At 42.4% G+C, this 16,770-nt stretch overlaps 1 long non-coding RNA gene across 2 annotated transcripts in view; it reads left to right on the top strand.

Moving 5' to 3' along the window:
• The first annotated feature begins 1,359 nt into the window (after window positions 1-1,359).
• The window catches only part of LOC149462022 (uncharacterized), a 185,243-nt gene continuing 169,832 nt past the window's right edge, over window positions 1,360-16,770 (top strand). The window contains exon 1 of one of the 2 annotated variants that reach the window (XR_016312729.1): window positions 1,360-1,847. This is a non-coding gene — a long non-coding RNA (uncharacterized LOC149462022). Of the gene's footprint in view, window positions 1,848-6,248; window positions 6,431-16,770 lie in introns of those variants that run through there. The other variant, XR_016312728.1, reaches the window with a different exon arrangement.

Below are 16,770 nucleotides of genomic sequence, written 5' to 3'. Positions count from 1 at the left end.
CCCCCTCCCCCCTCCCCTACCCCCTCTTTTTAGGCCCATCATTTGCCTACTAATCATTTATGGATTATAAGATCCACTTTTGATTTAATCCTTGGGCTAAGACTCCGTCCATGGGCGACTTCCCCTTGTCTAACCTCCCCATAACCTCCCAGGTCCCATCCAGATTTATCTCAGACACAATAAAACGAGGACGGTGGGGGGAGGACAAAAAAAAAAAAAAAAAAAAAAAAAAAAAAAAAGGAAAAACCTATTTCTCCTCCTCCATCCCTCTCCCCCTCCCCCCTACCCCCCGCCTCCTCCCCCCCACAAGCTGCCAGTCTTCTTTTCTCTTCGTTCTATTTTCCCATTGTTCTTCTTCCCAGCCAGGGATTTCCATTCTTTGAATTTTTAAACTATCAAAAAAATTTTTCAAGTCTTCTGGAAACCTGAGGTATGCTGTAGTCCCGTTTTTCCATCCTATTAAGCATTCAGGGGTCCCCCATCTATATTGCACATTTTGTTCTTTCAATCTTTCCAATAGGGGTCTCAAAGATCTCCTTCTCCACAGAGTCTCTGGGGCCAGATCCGCATATATCTGTATGTCTCCTCCTTCATATTTAATTACTGATTTTCCTTTGGTCTTCTTCCAGATTTTTTCTTTATCCCGGAGCTCATAGAATTGTACTAATATATCTCTCGGCCTTTCTTTCCCCTGGACTCTTTGAATTTTTCCTTTTCTAAAAGTTCCTTCTATTTTAGTCCTATCCATTTCAGGGCTGTCTGTTATAGTATTAAGTATTTTACAAACCACCTCTTGCAGACTTTCTCCCTTTGAGTTCTCTGGGACCCCACGTATCAGGATATTTCTCTTCCTGTCTTTGTTTTCTTGTATCTCAACCTTATATAGCAGTTTTTCTTGGGCTTTCCCTATGTTAGTTATTTCTTTTTCTAGTTCAAGGATCGCCTGGGTCTGACTCTTAACCTTCTCCTCCGTTTCTTCAACTCTCTCCAACAGGTGTCCCAGATCGCTACGGATATTTACCATTTCTTGTTTTATTGTTTTCTCCAATTCTTTAAACATTTCTGCCATTTCTTTTTTGTTAGGTATTTGTAAGTCTTTTCCCATCTCTATATTGCCTGATATTTGTTGGTTGCTAGTATCTAGGCCTAATGATGCTCTGGGACTACTTTCCATACTAAGGTCTACTTCTCCTTTTTCAGTCCTGCTCTGGGATCTTTCTGGGGTTACATTTCCTTGGAAGGTATATTTTTTAATTGTACCAGTCTGGGACCCTTTAAGCCCACTTCCTTTCACGTTTTTATTTTTCATTTTCCTCCGTGGGGCGGGGCCTGAACATGGCGGCGTGGGAGAGCTCAATGTAGGAGCTCGTGGACGGAGCTCCGTTGTCTGGCCTCCCCAAGCCTCCAGGTCTATCCCCTCAGGCATGCTTTGAGTCATGTGGCGGAGGACTTACCCTGGCCCGACGGTCCCCTGTTGAGAAGAGCTGGGTGCGGGCGTGGAGAGAGAGAGGAGCGGCTGGAGATCGGCAGAGAGAGAGTCCCTGAATGCCGGGAGACGAAGGAGGATCACGTGACCGGCCGCAAAGCATCACTGGGAGTTCGGAAAGCCGGCCGGCCGGCCGGCGTTTTGCAGTGAGAGAGCTGCGCCGACCCGTTTGCCGGTGGCCGATTCAATCTCCCCCTGGCACCTTGAAACCCCCCTAGCTAAAAGCAAACAGAGAAGAACTTTTTAAACCAGGACAAGGAGATCGAGGAGAGTCTGGGGAGTTTGCCCCCCCCCTCCCACAAACGGAATCTTGGGGGAATCGGCGAGTGAGCACTCACAAAGAAGAAAATATACAAGGAGGGTGAGTGACCATGACTGTACTTTATATTGTCTCGATGTGAAGTTCTGAATGGACCCCTAAAGAGAAGCATGGAGTAAGGGAAAGGGGGGCCCCCAGAGACTGTATAAAAGGAGGAAGAGGCCTGAGGGAAGGGGAGCTTGGGGAAAAGAAAAGAAGGGAAAAAAAAAAAAAGCAGGGTGTCAGGGAGGAGATTTGAAGGTGAAAGAACTGTTTTACCCCTCCTTACATACAAAATTCTATAGGAGTATAAGAAGAATATAAGCCATGGAGAGTGGTGGTTTGGTTATCACTTTATATATATATTTTTTTGGGTGTGGTGTGATACACTGGCAGTGTTATCTGTGGAGTGGTTTTTCACACATTGCATGGCATATCTTATGTGAATGTGTTTTCACTCTTATTGTCATTTCACTTAATTGTATGTGTTTTGACACTGGGTTAGAGTATACACATCTATTGTATTTTGCATGCTGCACAGCGAGTGGCACGTGTGTTTTACATTATTTAAGGTATGACACTATGTCGAGTTTTCTTTTTTTGAGGTGCACGAATATCAAGTGTTGCGGGTATTAAGAAGGTTTTGGTGACAAAAGAAGAAGAAAAAGTTTGAGTGTTTGTATTACACTTGTGAGGATTATTTTTTGGGACTTTTTGAAATTTTATTTATCATTTTATTTTTTTTGGACACGATGGGATTTTTGGACATAAATTTTTTTATATATAATTAATATTTTTTTTTCTTTTTTTTATATATAATTTTAAAAAAAAATGTTTATATTAGTTTTTGTTTTATCTTTTGATTTGATGTATTTGCTCATAGAAAAGTCACATATATATTGTTTAACCAGCCTTCAAGGGTGAAGGTAGATCACTTTTCTGGGATATTATAAGTTTAAGTGTTGTGATATATAAGTATTAATGCTTAATAGTGATGAGCCGAACACCCCCCTGTTCATTTGAACCTAAGTTTGACCACGAACTTCGAACCCAGGGGACAATTCACTAAGTGGAATCTTACTGCATTCGATTATGTGGTAAGATATCGTACGGTATGTTTAAAAAAAAAGTTGGCATTCACTAAAAAACATTACTAAAATACCGCATGAGTTATTTTATTAAGTCAAGCAGTATTTTAGTAGTGAAAACCATGCAGTAATGTATTCAGCATTAGCTGAATTTAAAAAAAAAAGAATTGTCGGCAATTAAAAAATAAGCTCAAAATATGGCATGGGTCTTCCCCATCCATACCAAGCACTTCGGGTCTGGTATGGGTTTTTAGGGGAACCCTCACACCAAAATAAAAAAAATGGCATGGGGTCCCTACAAAATCCATACTAGACCCTTATCCAAGCATGCAACCTGGCAGGTCAGGAAAGGGGGGGGGGGGGGGTGAGCGAGCGCTCCCCCCCATCCTGAACCATACCAGGCCATATGCCCCCCAAAGCAACATGGGGACAAGAACCTGTTCCTCACAACCATGGCTGGTGGGGGTCTGCAGGTGGGGGGCTTATCGGAATTTGGAAGCCCCCTTTAACAAAGGAAAAAAAAACTCTGCTCTTGATGCTGCTCCTGCTGTCTGACTTCTCTGCCGGCCCGACAGTTCTTAAATATCTAAGGGGCAGCGCTACCTGATGAAGTCACTGTATGACCCCGCTGCCTTGTGACATCATTGACCGGACATGCTGATTGTGCTGTGAGCCAATCACAATGCACTGTCAGAGAGCAGTGCATTGTGGGGTGCAGCGGGCAAACAACTCGCTGAACACCCTTACCATTCATTTGTTCACCGAACACATGAGCAGCTGATGTTCGACTCGAACATCTAGCTCATCACTAATGTTTAAGGAACCCCTAGCAACCTCTGGAGAAATCCTATGGTTCCATTGATCCCTGGTTCAATAAGGCTAATATACACATTTCTAACTCTTAGCTAGCACAGGAACAGTGTGAAAGTCTGTATGTGGGCCTGTACACGCTTACCAATGCCCAAGACCAGGCAGGGACCATGCTTAGAGATGAGCCTTCTACCATGTTCAGTTTATTGTTACACAGAGTCCTCCTGAAAAAGAGCTGTCCCTTATTACTACACATTATTTCCTCCGGTATGTTATATTAGGAGGGATGTCACTGAGCTTGTACCCTCTCCAGCAGTCTAACATACCTCTGCCACTTCACTCCTAGTGACAGTATGGGGTCCCGCCATGCACCTTGCATGGACCATATGTGTGCACTTGTTAACTCTTTCCTCTTTCCCGTACAGGCGGCCAATCTGTCGGTCTCTGTAACACAGGCTTGGTAAACCAAGTGCTGGAGACTGAGCCAGATCACTGACCCCTTTCTACTGGAGGGCTCTTTACCTACATCAGGTATTGCACTTCTCAACTGGCTGTAATGTACCTTGCACTATTTTGGGTTACCCATAGCATCTGCTTTAGTCCTTCTGCTTGTCTTGCCAAGTACTTCTTCCATAGTGGCTCTACTTCATACCCCACACGTGCTTTACTGACCTTTTTCTTTCATACACCAAGAACCTTCATGCACCTATTTAAATGACTGCAGACCAGGCTTTACACAGTTGATGCAAGTTTATTGAAAACTTTGCAGCACAGTCTATCCAGAACATTACAATGCACCATCCGTATCTGGAGAGTGAGGCTGCCCAGGCATACCTTAACAAGGTAATAGTTCATTAGTGGCGTTCTCCAAGGTTTGGTAGTTTTCATGACTCCCGGTGTCTTCCAGCGGACTGTTGGGCACAGCAGTCCCCCTTAGCACTCCATAGCAGGTTCAGAAACTCAAGGAAGAAGGACCAGTGTGACCCGGAGAGAACAAGCATCCAGCAATGACAATGATGATCTTGAACCTTCCCCCTTCTTTTATATCCCAGGAAGGATGAGCAGGGTCCGAAAAGCCCGGGAACAGAGTGCAGAACATTAATCCTTCCTAAGCCTGGACTAGCCGCTGCCTAATTAACAACCTGCCTACATATACATAGAACTTTTTTTTTTCATCTACTTCTGCAAGAAAACTTAGAATAGGCACAATCATCTTATTTGGATCCTATATAGGTTTCAAAGGTAAGCTTTTCCTGGATGAGTCACCTATATAAATATGATGCTGCAATTGGAATATGGTCAATGTAACAGAGAACTGTTTAAAAATTTTATAAATTAACTCTTTCCAACTTAGTATGGAGCAGAATAACAGCAGTCCACAACAGGAAGTCTCCACTTCGGAGGGAATCCCCATGTGTGACATAACTGCTCAAATAAAGAAGTATTATTCTTTCTTATTAGCATAGCACCTAATTAGGTAGTATTATTGTATTCCATTTCCATTATTAGGTCACTGGTGTCACAGAGTCAGGGATTCTTACTCTATGGGGATCCCACCCTTCACAAGCTTAAGCAAATTCAAGTACACTAGAAAAGTGAATTACTAATCCAGCTATGTCAATTCACCTACCCTTGAATCAATTTGCATGCCCCTAGTACCTTCACTTAAGCTCTACTGCTAAATAGCAATAAGGAAACCAAGCAAATTAGATTTGGAGCAAAAAAAGGGGAGGAGGGTAGCCCATTTTTATTCTTGCATGGAGTGTCCCTGAAAAATCCATAGCAGACCCTATCTATGATAATGGGCAATTGTGGGTTTAAGGGGGGCACCTTTTTTGTTTTTCTGTGGCCACATGCCCTGTGGAAGAAAAAACAATGGTGACAACGGTGTGGGGTCATTTTTAAAATCCATACCAGACTATTATCCTAGATAGGGTTCTGCTATCAATTTTTGGGGGACTTCATGCACAAAAACACCAAAACGTGTGGGGTCAACCTAAACATCTATACCAGACCCTTATCTTTGACTGGGATGGATTTTTAAGGGGGACCCCACGCGAAAAAAAACAAAGATATGGGATCCTCCTCAAATGTCCATACCAGACTCTTATCAATTCATAAAGCCTGACTGGGTAGGAAAGGGAAGGGCAGAAAGTGTGTCGCACCCCTCTTCCTGAACCACACTATACCACATATACCACATATGTGGCCCGGTATATGTGGGGGTCTGTGGGGGAAGAGACTTTAAAATAAGGTGGCCCCCAGATATCATTACCCCTGTGTGAATGTGTCCATGGAACCTTATTGTTACTGGTTTACAAAAAAAATTGACAAAGTAATTAAACACACAGACATCATAGTAAAATTCCTTTATTAAAGAAAAATACATGTTCCGTGATGTGAACCTCATGTCAATGACATCTTCCAGCGATGTGGATTCACAATGAACAATGCCCGGCAGCATCCCAACACAAGTTCAATGACCCATGCCTTTAATCCTCCCTTATCAGACACTCAGCGCAAATAACAGTTTCCAGGCTGGCAGCTGAATGCCAGCAAACCAGCTGGGGATGCTGTCTGACACCACTGACCACATTATATCATGATCTGATCAATGATTTTACCAGGGATCCACCAGAAGCTGTCGGGAAGAGGGAAATGTCATTTACAATGATCAGCCCCCATCATCCACGCTACACCGATCTTCTCCTGATGCACTCCTGTCAATGACGTTACCCAGAATTCCAGGTAAAACAACGCCCTTATATGTATTTTAACTGTTTATTTAGCTGTTTGCCTGGTTTTCAGTTTTAAGGTGGAAATAGTGGCGTTGATCTGCCTGTCCATGCCATTTTAGATGGAAGCTAAAGCAGACACTCATATAGATCGAAATAATAAATATAATTATTATTATTATTATTATAATACAGGATTTATATAGTGCCAACGGTTTGCTCAGCGCTTTACAATATATTGGGAGACAATACAGTAACAATACAGTTCAATACAAGAGGGATTTGAGGGCCCTGCTCCTTGGAGCTTACAATCTAGGAAGGAGGGGTGAATGGTACAATAGGTAATAACTGTAAGAGATGGAGTGGTTGGAAGAGTAGAAGATTCCAGTATTAGCAGAGGGTGGGATAGGCTTCCCTGAAGAGATAGGTGTTCAGTGATCGCCTAAACGTAAGTAGAGTAGGTGATAGTCTGATAGATTGGGGTAGGGAGTTCCAGAGGATGGGTGACGCCCTGAAAAAGTCTTGGAGACGAGCATGGGAGGAGGAGACAAGGGAGCTAGAGAGTAGGAGGTCTTGCGAGGAGCGGAGAATACGGTTTGGGTGATATTTAGAGATAAGATCGGTTATGTAAATTGGGGCAGAGTTGTGGACGGCTTTATATGTCATTATTAGTGTTTTGAATTTTATCCGTTGGGCAACTGGGAGCCAGTGGAGGGATTGGCAGAGAGGGGTGGCAGATACAGAATGGTTAGTAAGGTGGATGAGTCTGGCAGTAGCGTTCATGATAGACTGGAGTGGGGATAGCCTGCAATGAGGTCGGCCAATGAGGAGGGAGTTACAGTAGTCGAGGCGAGATATGACAAGGGAGTGAATAAGTAGCTTAGTGGTATCTGGGGTTAGGAACGGACGTATCTTGGAGATGTTGTGGAGGTAACGTTTACAAGATTTGGTCAGCGATTGGATCTGGGGCTGGAAGGACAGATGGGAGTCTAGGATTACACCAAGTACCCTGGCATGAGGGGATGGACTGATGATTGTGTTACCGATATTTATGGTGAAGTCAGGGGACGGGGCACGGGCTGGAGGGAATACTAAGAGCTCAGTTTTGGAAAGGTTGAGTTTGAGGAAGTAGAGTGACATCCAAGCCGATAAGTCACTTAGTAGGCTAGTGGTGCAAGTGGAAACTGAAGGGGTGAGGTGAGGAGTAGAAAGATAGATTTGCATGTCATCAGCATAGAGATGGTATTTGAAGCCGTGGGAGTTTATCAAGTGACCAAGGGAGGAGGTGTAGATGGAGAAGAGAAGGGGTCCAAGGACAGAACCTTGAGGGACCCCTACAGAGAGAGGGAGTGAAGAGGAGGTGGCAGCGTTATAGGTAACACTGAAGGAGCGCTGCGATAGATAGGAGGAGAACTAGGAGAGAGCGGAGTCTCTGAGGCCAAGAGAGTGGAGTTTTTTGAGGAGGAGGGGATGGTCCACCGTGTCAAAAGCCACGGAGAGGTTGAGTAGTAGGAGTATTGAATAGTGACCGTTGGTTTTAGCAGTTAGTAGATCATTAGAGAGTGATATACGTGAAAAAATGGGATCCTCCACCAACTGGATTGCCCCTCACCAGGGGCGGACTGACCATTTGGAAACTCGGGCACTGCCCGAGGGCCCGGGGTCAGTAGGGGACCCCATGAGATGCCCCTGGTACCTTTTTCATAAGCTTTTTTGAGTTTGGGCAAGGACACAAGGGCCCCATATTCCCCTATTGCCCGGGGGCCCCATGAGTTGTCAGTCCACCCCTGGGGCAGTCACGGTATTTTTGCAAAGGGATCCCTTGACCCACTAAAGTCACCTTTCCAGCATTCCCCTCTCGCTCTATCCTCAGGGGCAACTGGAGAGAATACCTGGTTTTTTTGTCAGCATTTTTCAACCTTCATTCAGGCGCAGCACTCTTTAAAAGTAAGCTAAAGCTTGTGGCACCCCAGTCTAAAATGTTAAAAATCAGAAATGTCACTTATCAAGGGAAAACCTGAGCCTGGGACGATGCATACAACCGCCATAATGGAATCAGAGCCCCTTCTCCGCCCCTGCCCTTCACCTTAATGCAGCGACCCCAAAGGGCCAATAAGCGTTCAAAATACCAGATATAGTAATACGACCAATCCGCATATATGAATCCAGGTTAGCAGTAATGGTGGTATCCCCCTTTTTTGAAGCAATAGGAATGACCAATCCAGGTATCCAAACTTCTTTTAGGTAGAATGTTAAAATCAGCCAATTCACATATAGATTGGAAACAAGAAGAGAAATCTCTCCCAGGATGGAGGTCAGTGGAGTCTCATCCTCTCTGTGCAGCCGGGGGTCGGTGAGCTCTCAGTGTCTGTGCGCAGATCTCAGTGTCCGGTTGCTGTCAGCACAAAATGGGGGATACCAACATTACTGCTGACTTGGATTCATATATGCGGATTGGTCGTATTACTATGTCTGGTATTTTGAAGGCTTATTGGCCCTTTTGTGTCGCTGCATTAAGGTGAGGGGCAGGGGCGGACTGACAACTCATGGGGCCCCCGAGCAATAGGGGATTATGGGGCCCCTGTGTCCTTGACCAAACTCAAAAAAGCCTATGAAAAAGGTACCAGGGGCATCTCATGGGGCCCCCTACTGACCCCGGGCCCTCGGGCAATGCCCGAGTTTCCAAATGGTCAGTCCGCCCCTGGTGAGGGGCAATCCAGCCGGTGGAGGATCCCATTTTTTCACGTATATCACCTTTATCACCGTTGAATTTTCCACTTGTTCCAGAGTTCACAAGAGGACATTTGTTGTTCATTATTATATTATTTAGTGGCACATTTGTGGCATTACGTGGTTTAAAAGTTTTTCGTGGTTTTAAAAAAAAAAAATTTCTTAGCACATTGTGGTATGGAGTTATAACTAGAGATGAGCGAATCGAACCAGGCAAACCGGAATTCGATACGAATTTCAGGAAAAATTTGATTCGCGTCGAATCCGAATATTTGCCTACTTCGGGTGCGCGAATCGGATTTTTCCCGATCAGCCGGCAAAAGTGTCCCTGCAGAGAGCTCCGCTATTTCTGACATTTCTCTGACAGTTCCTTCACATGTACAGCGGTTGAAACATTGTATCTATTAGTTTCCATTTAGGATACAGATGTTTCAACCGCTGTACATGTGAAGAAGCTGTCAGAGAACTGTCAGAAATAGAGGAACTCTGCACATACACTTTTTGCCGGTTTGGAATTCTTATTTTCATCCTACTTCTTCTTCTTCTTCTTCATCCTCAGAAGAAGAAGAAGAGGATGAGGATGAGGATGAAGAAGAAGAAGAAGTAGGATGAAAATAAGAATAATTCCAAGCCGGCAAAAAGTGTATCTGCAGAGCTCCTCTAAGTGTATCTGCAGAATAGAGGAGCTCTGCAGATACACTATTTGCCGGCTTGGAATTATTCTTATTTTCATCCTACTTCTTCTTCTTCTTCCTCTTCATCCTCATCCTCTTCTTCTTCTTCTGAGGATGAGGATGAAGAAGAAGAAGAAGAAGAAGTAGGATGAAAATAAGAATAATTCCAAGCCGGCAAAAAGTGTATCTGCAGAGCTCCTCTATTCTGCAGATACACTTAGAGGAGCTCTGCAGATACACTTTTTGCCGGCTTGGAATTAATCTTATTTTCATCCTACTTCTTCCTCTTCTTCTTCTTCTTCTTCTTCATCCTCATCCTCAGAAGAAGAGGATGAGGATGAAGAAGAAGAAGAAGTAGGATGAAAATAAGAATAATTCCAAGCCGGCAAAAAGTGTATCTGCAGAGCTCCTCTATTCTGCAGATACACTTAGAGGAGCTCTGCAGATACACTTAGAGGAGCTCTGCAGATACACTTTTTGCCGGCTTGGAATTAATCTTATTTTCATCCTACTTCTTCTTCTTCTTCTTCTTCTTCTTCATCCTCATCCTCAGAAGAAGAAGAAGAGGATGAGGATGAAGAAGAAGAAGAAGAAGTAGGATGAAAATAAGAATAATTCCAAGCCGGCAAAAAGTGTATCTGCAGAGCTCCTCTAAGTGTATCTGCAGAATAGAGGAGCTCTGCAGATACACTTTTTGCCGGCTTGGAATTATTCTTATTTTCATCCTACTTCTTCTTCTTCTTCCTCTTCATCCTCATCCTCATCCTCTTCTTCTTCTTCTGAGGATGAGGATGAAGAAGAAGAAGAAGTAGGATGAAAATAAGAATAATTCCAAGCCGGCAAAAAGTGTATCTGCAGAGCTCCTCTATTCTGCAGATACACTTAGAGGAGCTCTGCAGATACACTTAGAGGAGCTCTGCAGATACACTTTTTGCCGGCTTGGAATTAATCTTATTTTCATCCTACTTCTTCTTCTTCTTCTTCATCCTCATCCTCAGAAGAAGAAGAAGAGGATGAGGATGAAGAAGAAGAAGAAGAAGTAGGATGAAAATAAGAATAATTCCAAGCCGGCAAAAAGTGTATCTGCAGAGCTCCTCTATTCTGCAGATACACTTAGAGGAGCTCTGCAGATACACTTAGAGGAGCTCTGCAGATACACTTTTTGCCGGCTTGGAATTAATCTTATTTTCATCCTACTTCTTCTTCTTCTTCTTCATCCTCAGGAGAAGAAGAAGAGGATGAGGATGAAGAAGAAGAAGAAGAAGTAGGATGAAAATAAGAATAATTCCAAGCCGGCAAAAAGTGTATCTGCAGAGCTCCTCTAAGTGTATCTGCAGAGCTCCGCTATTTCTGACAGTTCTGTGACATTCACTCCATACAGCGGTTGAAACATTGTATCTATTTGTTTCCATAAATGGATCCATTTATGGAAACAAATAGATACAATGTTTCAACCGCTGTATGGAGTGAATGTCCCAGAACAGTCAGAAATAGGCTATTTCTGACAGTTCTGTGACATTCACTCCATACAGCGGTTGAAACCGCTGTATGGAGTGAATGTCCCAGAACTGTCAGAAATAGGCTATTTCTGACAGTTCTGTGACATTCACTCCATACAGCGGTTGAAACCGCTGTATGGAGTGAATGTCCCAGAACTGTCAGAAATAGTCTATTTCTGACAGTTCTGGGACATTCACTCCATACAGCGGTTGAAACATTGTATCTATTGGTTTCCATAAATGGATCCATTTATGGAAACAAATAGATACAATGTTTCAACCGCTGTATGGAGTGAATGTCCCAGAACTGTCAGAAATAGTCTATTTCTGACAGTTCTGTGACATTCACTCCATACAGCGGTTGAAACCGCTGTATGGAGTGAATGTCACAGAACTGTCAGAAATAGGCTATTTCTGACAGTTCTGGGACATTCACTCCATACAGCGGTTGAAACCGCTGTATGGAGTGAATGTCACAGAACTGTCAGAAATAGACAGAAACTGCCACAGAACAGTCCTTCTTCTCATCCTTCTCCTTCTTCTCATCCTTCTCCTTCTCATCCTTCTCCTTCTTCTCATCCTTCTTCTTCTCATCCTTCTCCTTCTTCTCATCCTTCTTCTCATCCTTCTCTTTCTCCTTCTTCTCATCCTTCTCCTTCTTCTCATCCTTCTCCTTCTTCTCATCCTTCTCCTTCTCCTTCTTCTCATCCTTCTCCTTCTTCTCATCCTTCTCCTTCTCCTTCTTCTCATCCTTCTCCTTCTCCTTCTTCTCATCCTTCTCCTTCTTCTCATCCTTCTTCTCATCCTTCTCCTTCTTCTCATCCTTCTCCTTCTCCTTCTTCTCATCCTTCTCCTTCTTCTCATCCTGCTTCTCATCCTTCTTCTCATCCTTCTCCTTCTTCTCATCCTTCTCCTTCTTCTCATCCTTCTCCTTCTCCTTCTTCTCATCCTTCTCCTTCTTCTCATCCTTCTCCTTCTCCTTCTTCTTCTCCTTCTTCTCATCCTTCTCCTTCTCCATCTTCTCATCCTTCTCCTTCTTCTCATCCTTCTCCTTCTCCTTCTTCTCATCCTTCTCCTTCTTCTCATCCTTCTTCTTCTCCTTCTTCTCATCCTTCTCCTTCTTCTCATCCTTCTCCTTCTCCTTCTCCTTCTTCTCATCCTTCTCCTTCTCCTTCTCCTTCTCCTTCCTCATCTCCAAGGGCATTTAAATTAAAGGTACAGTGTTCTGCACTAATTTAAAGGCTCTCTAAAGCCTAGAAACACTTTTTATAAGTTAACTTCGTAGCGAATTAATTCGCATCGAATCGAATTTCTTCCTGAAATTCGGCGAATCAGCCGAATCGAATTTTTGAATAATTCGCTCATCTCTAGTTATAACACCTTTTTTTGTGTCTATGTTCATACAAATTAATCCCAATTAGGGATTTAATCACATGAGTTAGACTACAATATTTGTCATTTATTACTATTTTTTAGCACATTTATGTTGTGAGTCGTTTGGACACGGCACTTTTTATTTTAGGCATAATTTATGCCATTAATTTATCACATTATTTGTGACTGAAGTCACAATTTTTCCCTGTTTTAAGGGACGCATGTTCAGTGTTTCACTAATTTTCGTCAGGATTTGTTGTCTACACACATGTCTATTGGTTGCACTTTTTAATATGATATTGTCCATTTGATGTGTATATTATTATTTATTTGTGATTTATATCTATACATTTATTCTGTCTTTTTAGTGTATTTAGGCACTGTATAGGGAAGCGCAACACCATTTTTTCTTTTTATGTTTACAAAATCAACTCAGCTTGTCAACTTTTCATTTTGTATATTTTTTTTATATTCTGGAAAGCAAAATCCTTTTAAATGCCCCAGTGAGTATTCTTTGAAATCACCAAAAAAGTGAAGTGTAACAGAATTGACTTAAAAGCTCCTTCTAGTATCTCAATTGCTTAAAGAGCGATGGCATGTCAGCTGTGACCTTGATTTTCAGCACATTATGCGCCGTCCCTGTCATTGTCAGATACACTTACCATAAAGGTGAGAAAGTTAAAGCAACATCAGCTCTATAGGGAAAAACACATAATTATTCCCTTTTTATACCAGATATTGTCGGAGAAGACAGAGCGCTGTGATTACATTTGGCCACATTTCGATCCAAGAATTATAGTGGGGACCTTATTAAAATCAAAGTGACACTGAATAGAACTTCCACTTATCAGGAATGTCATTACATGCTGGTGCTGGGCTACTGAGTTAATTAGATTTTTATTTTTATTTTTTTTGCTAGTACACAAGTAGGTCCAGGACTGGGATTAAATTAATGGGCTCATTTTTATAAACCAAGGAGGATTAGGGTTCCAGAAAACAATGTATCAGGTTTCTCAAGTGATTAGTATGAAAAATTATTTTAAAGGGAAACTACAATGTAGCTTCAATAAAAAAAGACCCTGTTGCCCGACCATTCATTGCAACAACAATCTTATAAAATTATCAATATGAAAATCTGTGTTTAAGTGCCACATCCATATTATTGTATATTTAAACCAAAAAAGGACCTGAAAATTAGGACTTTTGAGGTACAACATAAGCATAAAAACATGATTTATTTTGTATCAAAATCCAATATATAGGACAACATTCTATTTCACATCGACAGTACTAAATCGTGTAAAAAGTTAAAAGTTTACAACATCAAGGAACAGCAAATCTCTTCTCATATGATCCAATGCTTTGTAAACGTAGGGCTCATTCCTATCGGCTTGGGGCTCAACGCGTTTCATGGACTTGATCCACTTCTTCAGGAGCCATCACCATATAGACATTAGACTACTGATATAAATAGGAACAAATACAAACAATGAAAAATCAAATGCATTTTCTCATCCTGGTACAATAGAGCATCATGTTGCAGGTGCACCAGTGGTGGGTGGAAGGGGACAAAGGCAGGAAAAAATCCAGTGGGCAAAACCTCCATGAAACCCAAAGGGGGACAATGAATGCAAGCCATATAATGTATACATAAATCAAAACATTTGGATGAACGTTAGATCCAAAATTAGATGACTTCAAACATACTGAGTCAATGGTATAGAGACCCTCTAAACATGAACCTATGCCGACCTCTATTTGTATACTCCTCAGACGGCAAAAACTCCTCCTAAAAGGTAAATATATTATTTAAAGTCAACTATTATATTAATGGAGTGTTGGGAGCTGGGCAGCATATAAATTGTATCCAACACCCTGAAATCACCACATACCTGAAATCAACTTCTCAGAACAGGTTATATGCCCATGGCTGGCTTGTGTACAAAGCTAAGAGCTTCCCGTGTGATAGTAATAACATATGGTAAAAAGCTTTAATAATAATTTACTCCTTCCTTATCAGAAAAAACATAAATTGCCTAAATCAGGATACACCATAAAAAATTACCTAAATCTGCCAGGATCACTAGCCTCAATGTCAGAGAGACTCCAGAGAGACTTTATAAACAGCTGAATGATGCAGCAGATTTTAGGACCAGCTGGATCTCCACACTGGACTCACAAAAGAAACCGAGAGTCTCCTATATAATGATGATAATACATATTAAGAGTCATCACCTAGGCCTACGTTCTATGTTTAGCAAAAACCAACAATTACCACCAATAAACTAGATTGTTATATTACCTTAGTATGCCCAGATTGCTGGCCTCATGGCCGAAATACAAGTGTAGCCACACAATATAATTGATCAGAATACAACATGTGTTTTACACAGCAAGACAACAGCAGCACATCCCGATACCAGCCTCCACCCCCCTTAAAAAGCCTCCTGGTGTGTCAGAGGTCGACAATCAAGACCACTGTGTGCGGTCCGCCTGGCCCCAAGATGGCCACCGGCCCACCTGGCGAGGACCACACATGCACACCGCACATGGCCAAATGGCACCAAACTCACCAACAAAATGGCAGCCAACACTGGAGGTGCACAGAGGTGCAAGAGTCCCAACAGCCAGCAGCCATCCAGAGGCCAAAGAAGTCCCTGTAGTGACCCCTGGACGCTGGACGTGAAACATGCACTAAATGCATGCTTACAACACCGCAAAGAAGTGCGGTGCCCTACTACCCCCAAAACAGGGGAATATTTTGGCTCTGGTGCAACGGAGGTTCACTCCGTGGTCATCCTCCAAATCGCCCCCCCCCCACACAGGCGCATCCCAAAAGACACTCTCCAGAAGAAGAAACAAGAAAGCACAAAACAAAACATATACAGTATACATAAGATACACCAAAATACATTTACAAATGTAGCACCCTCAACAAAAATTGCTTGCCATCACAAATCATCAGAAAGAAAACATACTCCCATAGATGTAGATAAAGTTAACAGAGGCATATAGCACAGTACTCTCCATGAGAGTACGCACATGCAGAGTATAGTCAATAACAGGCACATGAAAAAGACACTATAGGTGACTTGTACCAAAACAACAGTTACAGAAAAGATGCAAAGCTAATTACATCATTGAGGTCAGGCGGTGATGTAGCCTTGAGACCTTGTATCCACCTAGTATCCCGTTGAAGTACTCTCTTATCAAAATCTCCCCCCCTAGAATCTTCCAAAATCCTGTCCAGAGCCATAAATTGCATAACTGTTAAGTCATAATTGTGTATTAGGCTTACATGTCGGCCAGTTGGAGTGTTGATCTTGGGTTTTTAATAAACATAGTTGGGTATACGTTTGTGAAAGGGCCATTTTGTTTTGCCCACCTAGAAGGCACCACATGCGCAGATCATCAAATAGACAACCCTCACTCTGGTGCAGTCCATGTGAAACTGTGGTCGAAACCATGTACCATCAGGAAATCTACAGCCTGGGCATTCTTTAATAAATAGACATTCCGGGCAGTTGCCACATTTAAAGGTACCCCAAGGGGCCTCATTATCAACAAAAGAAGCAAAAGTAGAACTGTGCACCAATTTAACCCTAAGGTATATATTGTGCCTATACACTATTTCTGGATAATTACCTATATCATCTATGCTTAACATTTAGACAGAGTCTCCCTGATTTGGGAGTGGTGGTAATTATAAGTCGTTATAAATTTGACTGAGTGTGAGGCAGACTGTTACCTGTAAGTAACTCTCAAAGCAGCAACTTCTTTCTCAAAATCCTGAACACTAGAACAGTTACGTTTAATTTGTAAATACTGTCTATAGGGGATAATATTTACTATTGCCTTGGGGTGGGCACCGTTGGCTCGCAGGATAGTGTTCCCTACTGTAGCTTTCCTAAGGAGGGATGTAGATAATGTACCATCTTTTTCAATTTTCTATGCAAATCAAGAAAAGTAATGCTATTGGGTATAGAGTAAATAAAAGAAAGATTGAAATTGTTGTTCAAACTTTCCAAAAATTGATACAGCATAGGAGGAGGACCAGTCCAAACCATAAGGATGTC

Source organism: Staurois parvus, unplaced genomic scaffold (genome assembly GCF_062004578.1).
Source record: "Staurois parvus isolate SC_StPar_1 unplaced genomic scaffold, SC_StPar_1.0 ptg000187l, whole genome shotgun sequence".
Taxonomy (NCBI): Eukaryota; Metazoa; Chordata; class Amphibia; order Anura; family Ranidae; genus Staurois; species Staurois parvus.
Note: the sequence above shows the minus strand (reverse complement) of the source record. Positions and strands in the feature narration are given on the sequence as shown.